This window comes from Tupaia chinensis, unplaced genomic scaffold (genome assembly GCF_000334495.1).
Source record: "Tupaia chinensis unplaced genomic scaffold, TupChi_1.0 Scaffold000315_1, whole genome shotgun sequence".
In the NCBI taxonomy this organism is placed as follows: Eukaryota; Metazoa; Chordata; class Mammalia; order Scandentia; family Tupaiidae; genus Tupaia; species Tupaia belangeri.
The window spans coordinates 1378887-1387856 of record NW_006159808.1 but is presented as its reverse complement, the minus strand read 5'-3'; the positions used below and the strand labels follow the sequence as shown (position 1 = coordinate 1387856).

Here is an 8970-nt window from a genome sequence, read left to right as displayed (position 1 = left end):
GATTCGGTTCAGAATCATTACACATCATATTCAGGTAATGAAAAATCATATTGTAACAATTGTTATGTTAATAAAAATGAATTTAAACATTTTTAATAACACATAATAAATGTCTTTTGAATGCTAAAAACAAAAATTACAAAAAAGTGGAATAAATCACACTCCTAAACTATCAATGAGGCCAAGAAGAATTCCAAAGAAAAATTTAAAATACCTTGAGACAATGACAATGGAAACACAATACACCAAAATCTATGGGATGCAGCAAAAGCAATTCTAAGTGGAAAGCTTATAGCAATAAATGCAGACATTTAAAAAGATGGGGGTTGGGGCCGGCAGGTGGCATGGTAGTTAAGGGCACTGGACTCCCACATGGCTGACCATGGTTTGAGTCTTGAATCTGGTGGCTTGCTTTCTCACTTCCTCTCTCTCTCTTTCACTCTAACCCTTACTGGTCAAATAATTAATTAATTAATTGTTTTAATATAAAGGACAAGAAGAAGGACATCAGCTCTGGAGGAATGTCAACCATTCAACATGGAGGCAGAGGTTGATAAGCTGGAACTGATGAAAAATCCAGTTCCACTCTTAAAGGAATTGTCAGTGATAAAATTTTGGTATCAAACTTTGTGTGCACGCTTTAAACCAGTTGCTATTGAACAGAGAGAGGCTAAGTAAGAACCGCATCTGTGCTGCTTTGAGTAAGACTATGACTATGTTACAAGAGCTACAAAAGCAAACAGACATGGAGCTGGCACCACTGACTACAGGAGAGAAAACTGCAGCAGACCAACTAAAATGCCAGATTTATGAAGAAATGGAATTGCAGAGTGGAACTCTAATGGAGAAGAGAACAATTTGAGATTTAGGAAAGATGTCTTTTTAACACTTGATGAGTGGAGGTGGAGGGCTGTGAAGGAGGAGGTTTGGCTTGAGACGAGACAGTAAAGCCTCTCATAAAAGAGGAGACTACACGAAGGACAGAAGCCAGGATCAGATGTACATGCTGATAGTCCAAGACTGGGAAGGTTGAGGCAAAGGACTGTTAGTTTGAGGAAAGTGAGAAAATATCCCAGCAACATAGCAAGACCATGTCTCAAAGAAAAATAAAGAAGGGCATATGAATTATATGAATTCATATATATGAATTATATATGAATAAAGTTCAGCCAAAAGGATGAAGTGGGAACAAAGCGATTTAAATGTGTTACCTGAGTATACATAACACATGTAATCTTATAATTTCAGACAACAAATTCCCTTAATACTAAAAAAAAAAAAAAAGAAAGAAAGAAAGTAAGAAAAAAATAAATAAAAAAGGACATCAGCCCTGTAGCCTAGTGATTAGGAGAGCTAGATCCACATGGTTGCCCATGAAATTTGAATCCTGGCCCAGCAGCTTGAAAAACATGCCCAGTGTATATGCATGCATGACTGAAATGAAAAAGAAATGGAATTATCTATCCCCGTGCCATATAAAAATCATACATGTTGCAAAATATATACCTAAAATACAGTCAGGGAAGAAGTCATACAAGTAATTCTTATCCCAAAAAGAAATAAAACTGTCAGGAAAAAAAAGTATTCCCTTATTTTTAACCTGTGTTACTTTGTGGTAATAGCATCAAATTTTCAGTTTTGACTTTATTAGTTTAAAAGAACAGTAGGTATACCTGACTAACATGTGCAGTGATCATATATAAACCAGAAATCACAATAAAATATAATTTTTTAAAAATAATAATAATAGAGAAAGAACAGAACAGAACAGTAGGTCTTAGGTCAAGTCTAGAAGCAGCACCTGAGAAGTTATTATGGATGGAGTCGGGAGCAGACTGAGGGCAGCAGGTTAGAACACAGGGGGGACCGTAAAGTAGGGTGTGGCCTCAGCTGGAGCCTCCATCTCATCCCACAGGGAGCTCAGGAGCATGAATTTCATGATAGAGCTGCCGCCACCTCAGGACATGAGAACGAGTTCTCTGTCCCACTTACACAGTCATTGGCTGTGGGCGAGGTGACAGCTGTGGGCCCTTAGTCACCTGCATGTATAGGAGCCATTAAAGGAAGATCTACTTGAGTGCCATGCTGCCACCAACACAGTAACCTAGCCACCACCACTTCTCCCTGAGCCTGGAAAGTCCTTGCCCAAACTCCAGCTAGCTCCTAAGCAGAGTCTTTCCCAACCTCCCACCACATACATAATGGGGCACAGTCATGCCACAGTCCCTTCTCCATTTCTCCATCCTGTGGAGACCTTAGGCACACTTGCAAATGCTCCCTTTGTGTCTTTCAAGCCACCAGCCAGGACTTGAACCATGGTCATCCCTATTGGGTTCTGCTTCCTAGTGGTTAACTAGGCTACAGGACTGCCCCCCCCCCCGTTGCTCTTTCTGTGTGTGTAATCTTGCTACATTCTTTCCTTACCGTAATATTTATCATGCCATATCTGTAATGATTCATCTACTTGGTTTTTTCTTTCCTCCTAGAATCTCCTCAAAATAAGAAATTGTGACATTAGTTTTTGTAGGCCTGATACTTAGCAGAATGCCTAATGCATTCTGGTATCCAGTGGATTTTAGTAACCCGAAACTTCTAAATATAAAACTAAAGGTTAAATTATGATGCTACGTAATGAGGTTTCCACTGATCAAACGTAGGCAGCAGCTAATGCAAAAGGATTGCCTTTGGGTGCCTGAAGTACCAGGATGTGAATGGTGCTCATACTTCAGAACTCACTCTGTCTCAGCTCTTTATCATTAGATCTATAAGCCATTTATCTGTAAGGATTTTCAGCCATGTCCTCTAGCCAGTGTAACGACTGCACTGTGTATGCAAGATCAGATCTCTCATTGACAAACCAGCAAATAATAGAAATAATAATAGAGTAATAGAATATAAATTCTATTGACAAACCAGCAAATAATAGAAATAATTGTTGCTCCAATTTCTTATGCTCTTCATCTGAACTTTCATGAGAGATGGTGCAGACAGTACAGAGTCCCTGCAGAACACTGAGCCACGTAGAAGACCCAGGTTCAGATCCTGGGTCCACCTGAACATGCTGGGCGCCCATGGTGTGTGCCTGTGATTCAGGCTGGCTGGGAAGCTGGGAGAGCATTGCAACTGGAAAGACTTGTTTCACTCTCCTTCTTTCCCTCTCTCTCCACCCCACCCCCCGAACCCATGCCTTTCAAGAAAGAAACTTTAAAAGAACTTTTTCATGAAAAATTCCGAATACCAATTTATATCAGTTAAATAGCGCTTCAAACTAAATCATCTCAAACCTCAGTGACTTAAAACCAAAATCACTCATTCTCATGAATGCATCTACAGAAACACTGCAGATCAAGTGATCTAGGCCTGCTTGGGCTGGGAGGCTTTCCTCAGATGCTGGCATTAACTAGTGTCAGCTCCTCCTTGTGAGTCGAATTCATTTTCCTCTCCACTTACATTCCTCCTTGTTTACTTTGTGAATTGTCAGAAAACAAAATTTACAAGTGCAACAAGGTCTACAAAGTAAGTAGATCACTATAGTGTCCTAGAAACAATTCAGCTGGTTCAGGGAGTCATACAATACTTTCCTTAGGAGCTGGTGTGTGAGCTGGGCCTGAAAGGAGACACTCTTAATAAGATACACACACACACACACACACACACACACACACACACACACATGCAAAACCTACTGGGCAAGAGAACTCTTGAATTTGCTAAAATATGGATTTATCCACTGAAACAAAAGGCAGAGTAGCAGTGCCTTAAACAAGATTCATTTCTTAGTTATGTAACAATTTGGATAAAACAGTGAAGGCTATTAAGGTGGCTCCGTGGAGGACAGGGTTTAAGCTATTTTTGTCATTTTGCTCAGTCGTCCTCCACATGCAGCTTCCATGCCAGGAGCTAAGATGGCAACTCTGGTTGTGTCCATGTTCTCACAAGTCCCTATCTGTTCACCTAAGACACTCAACATGTTACTGACTGTTAAACTGCAAAGAACAAAAACTGTGCTTCAAATAAACAGACTTCATGTAGACACTTACTGAATATTTCCTCTGCTGCCAATATATCTACTCTTATTTTTGACATCACAGAGGAATATTGAGGAAATGTAGTTCTCCTGGAATATAGTCATATTCCCAAGTCACTGTCACTCTTTACTGCATTTCTCTCAGTGTAATGTGTTCCCCAGTAGTCTTTCCTATTTTCATTTATCACTGCTATTAAGCATTTTGATTATTATGTACCTGAGCTAATACTCTTTGTTGCTTGTACTTAGGGTTTGTTAAGCTTCTTGGATTTATAGGGTAGTATTTATCAAATTTGATAAAAATTTTCAACCATTATTTTTACAAATATTCTTTCTGTCATGGTCTTCACAGCTTTCTTTTAGGGATTCTAAGTTCTCATTTATTAGACGACCTGAAGTTGTTTTGCAGCTGATTGAAGCTCTGTTCATTCCCCTCGCCTCTCGTCTTCCTTCCTCTTTGTGTCATTTTGGGTAGTTTCTATTACAGTGTCTTCAAAACCATTAATCTTTTCTTCTGTAGTATCTACTCTGCTGTTAATCTTAAGTATGCATGTCAGATCTTACGTTTTTCTTCCTTAGAAATTTTGTTGAAATCTTTTTATTTTTTTTTTATTTCTTTAACATGCTCATGCTTTCCTCTCTTTTCTTGAACATATAGAATTGAGTTCATTGTAATAGGATTTTAATGTCTTTGTCTACTATTTTTATAATTTCTATCATTTTTAGGTTTGCTTCAATTTATTGATTTTTATGTTCATTATGGATCGTATTTTTCTGCTTCTTTGCAAGAGAGACTGAATTTTACCTTGGTGGGTGCTGAATATTTTTATCTTCTTCAAATATTCTTGAACTTCTTTCTGTGACGTAGGTAAGGGACATGAAAAGTGTTACCCCTTTGAAGTTTGATTTTAGACTCTATTGTGCAAGAAAGGCATGGCCTTTGGTCCAAGCTTTATTTGTAATGTCTAATTAAAAAAAAAAACCTTTAAATAAATAACCTTATTTATTTTATAGTCCTGCCCCATGGCTGAGACATTACCCTCTGAGTACTCTAACAGTACTTAAGTATGTTTCCATCCTGAGAGGTGCACACAAACTGTTGCCCACTCTCTATAACCACCAGGAAATATTCTAGAAGCTCCTTCCCAGTAGTTCTCTTCCAGTGTTGGTTAATTACTTCACATAAAAGCACTGCTCAGAACACTCAAGTTGACTCCCTGGTAGCTCTCTAAATAATATGTTTGTGCGACTCTTTTTCTGAGTACTCTTATTGTGTGACTTCTAGCACCCTTGAAATCCCACAATTTCTTAGCACTGTTTTCTCCACTCAGAGACTTCTCAAGGTTTCACAAGAGCTTTCCTTTCCTACGCCATAGCCTGTAAACTCTCTCTAGGCAGTAATTTAGAGACTCAAAGTGCTCTCATCTGTTTCCCCTATTTCAGAAATTAGCCTTTTGTTTCCTATTGTCTAATGTGAAATCATCCTGTATATTTTGTCCATTTTTTAAATTGTTTTAGGTAGGAGATTAAATCTGGTCCTTTGTACCCCATTATGATTAGAAGCTAGAAGTGGCAATACTAGTGTTTTACATTAAGATATGGCTTTGCCATTTTTCTGGAAAGGATCAATTCTTTTGGAAGATCTTTGTTGGAAAACAGAACAGGCCTTAAAGGTGAAAATAGAGGCTCTGCATCAAGCCAGTGCCACTTGTCTAGCAGAGGCCGCAACTTCAATATAGATTCATTAGCACATTTTACTGTCTTTGTGTCCTGAAGTCTTCAAACTTAATCTGAAAAGAATGTCATTATAAGCATTCAAGTGTTTCCACTCACAAAGCTTGTCAAACAAAAAGTATTATCCATGACATAGAGTATTCTAAATAATATAAAAATCTTTTTTCTCTTTTCTAATTATTATTTATTTTATTTATTCATTCATTTATTTTAATTTGACCAGAGAGAGACACAGAGAGAGAAAGAGGGAAAGGGAGAAAGGAAGCCGCCAGATCTGGAACTTGAATCATGGTAGGCCATGTGGGAGTGTCCAGCACCTTAACCACCACACCACCTGCTGGTCCTCATATAAAAATCTTTTACAAATCTTGAAATGAACAGTTTCTTCCTGATAAAACAATTACCAACAAAACAGAATCATCCACTGTCCCTCTGAAACTGATCACTGAACAATTCTTGATAAATCATCCATATGTATTTTTATTGCTGAAAATAATAGCCTCATTTTTATCAAATATATCTAGATATGTAATATAAAATTATGTATACATATATAATCACATGAGATATTTTCATATTCAGCCTCTTAACAAGTCACAATAAACATAACTTCAAAAAGTAAGGAATTTTGCATGATGAACATTGGGTAGCTAGATTACGAAAAAATATAAGTGCCATCAGGTGGTGTGGTGATTAAGGCACTGGACTTCCACATGACCAACTGCAGTTTGAGTCCCAGACCCAGCAGCTTACGTTCTCACTTTCCTTCTTTCTCTATATTTTTAAATAATAATAATAATTAATAAAATTAAGTGAACAATTATCATATATATGTATATGCATATATATATATATGGGTCCACTTACATGAATTTTGCTGAAGGTGGATTTTAATAGCTTGGAAAAGAATGTTTTTTATCAAAATAGCTACATAATGATCATCAATCCTTTGGATAAAAAGGCAAGTGTATAGAAAAAGTAAATAAATAGAAAATAAATTTGAAATCTTCCCTTGGTATTTATATGCTCACAAATCTGATCATCAATCATAGCCCATTTTTTTGAAGATAATTTACTTTTATTTAGTATGTTACTACTATTCAGTAAATGTCTGTTCCCTGAAAATTGAGTCTCCTATGGGAAGTGGGCATTGCCTGGAAGTTCTGAATTCACTCCCACTGAACAATCATTCTGCTTTTTTTTATAAGTCAGGAAGAGCATAAATCATTTAGCATGTTAGCAGTTTTTTTCTGTAAGACACACATGACAGGCATATTGAATATACTTCAGAGTTTGTTTTTACAAATATGACAATTCTCTCACCCTGGTTGCTCTTTCTGGTATCTTCAATTAAATCCCCATACCTTCAGACTCTCAAATCCAAAACATAAATATTCATTATGGTTTTCATTTACTTCTTCCAGAGAGGAAAGTGTGTCTTTCTCACTTAAACACTGTCCTGTCTGACCTCATACCTGCATTGAGAGGAATTCAATTCAATTTAACCAATTTTCTTGAATGCCCACTCTGCACTGGGTACCTGACAAAAAATAATATGTTGTATTCTTGTAGAAGATAATAAAATCAAAACTTCTTCAAGCCTGTAAAGTGTGCCACACATTTCTGAGTGCCTTATGTACCTTAATTCACTTAATTCTCACAACTACCTCTGTTTTACAGTTAAATAAAGTAAAGCATTCAAAAGGCAAGCAATTGATTAAAGTTTCATAGCAGGTGAAAGGTAGAATTGAGCCTGCAATCCTGACTGACTGACCCTGATACAAGTAGACCCAAACATACAAATAATTATACCACAAGGATATTTACTTATCCCTATACAAAACACAGTTAAAACAAGTACCATGAAAACATCAAAGGCCTTTGATGGAGATGGAGAACAGCACTAGCACTTCAATAATAAAGGAGAGGATGTCAGCAAAGCTGAAAGCCAAGGCTTTCCAAGTCATAGGCTTGTCTTGAGGTGACCGTCACACTCCATTTTAGTGGTTCTTGGGCTCCACAGTGACAAGACTCACACTTAGATGCTTCACAACTGTGCAGATTCTGTGACATACACTTACACACCCCGTTTAGAGGATCTTCATCTTGACTAAACCCTCAAAATGATTCAAATGCAGGTGGTTTGGGATTACCTGAAAAACACAAGCTAAATTCACTTTTAGACCCAGCATCTATTATCACATTCCCTCCTTTCCAAAAGCTCAAATCTCTCACCACTACCCTCACTCCAAGCAGGAAATTCTAAGACCAAATTCAACCTCCAGCAGTAGAATTTAAGGGACACTAACCAACCCAATACCCAAGATTTAGTATCCATAACCCTCTCTTCTAGTCCAGCCTTAATCTTACATTTGAAGGCAGATAGCTAGAATATTCTGCTGTTGCCTTTTTTGTCCCTATAACCACTTCGTAACTATTTTTTCACTGATACTAGATACGATACTGAAAAGACTCATCTTTTTTAAAAGGTCTAATATTAAGCGAATTAGAATCTTTGATTCTGTGAAATACCTGGAATAACAATGTCTCCAAAACCAGGGTCCTGAATACTCTCTTTCTTCCAGGCTTTACCTAGGGACAAGACTTCTGACCCCTGGCCTCTAGCCCAGGGACTAGAATCCATGGTACCAAATGACTTCATGACACCAAAGCTTTCCCTGCCTGTATTCTTAAGTGTCACCTACTTCCAGATTGCTGTTCAACTTGTCAGCTAAAATGCCATCATTCATGCCTTCACTTATTCCATACATAAGTGCAACCTACAGCAGGCCCTGTTTCTTATCCTCTCCTCCAAACATGAGGAAATTTTAAGTGCTGCTATAACTTACTGGTTAAAGCATTATTTTTTCCCCCATAGGTTATATGTTCTCACCAAAGAGAGACAGAGAGAGAGAGGAATAGTGAGAAATCACCCCCAGGAGGGTGGCCACAGTGCAATCTCTTCTTCTTCATTCTCCTCTTGGGATCTTGGGCACAAATGCACACACACCCAGCATGTTTTTCAAGCTGCTGGGTCCGGGACTTGTACCCCAGAATCAGCCACGTAGGATCCAGCATGCCTTAACCACTAGCCTTCCTACTGGCCCTCTTTCGCATGTTTTCTTCATTGATGAAGGTTGTACACAAAAAGACAAATGTAACCCTAGACAGAAACAAACCAAAAGTTACATGCCTTTTAGAATTTTCAG

General features: G+C 37.8%; 1 pseudogene; it reads left to right on the top strand.

Moving 5' to 3' along the window:
- Positions 1 to 537: 537 nt before the first annotated feature.
- Positions 538 to 862, top strand: LOC106735143 (spindle and kinetochore-associated protein 2 pseudogene; annotated as a pseudogene).
- The last annotated feature ends 8108 nt before the right edge of the window (positions 863 to 8970 follow it).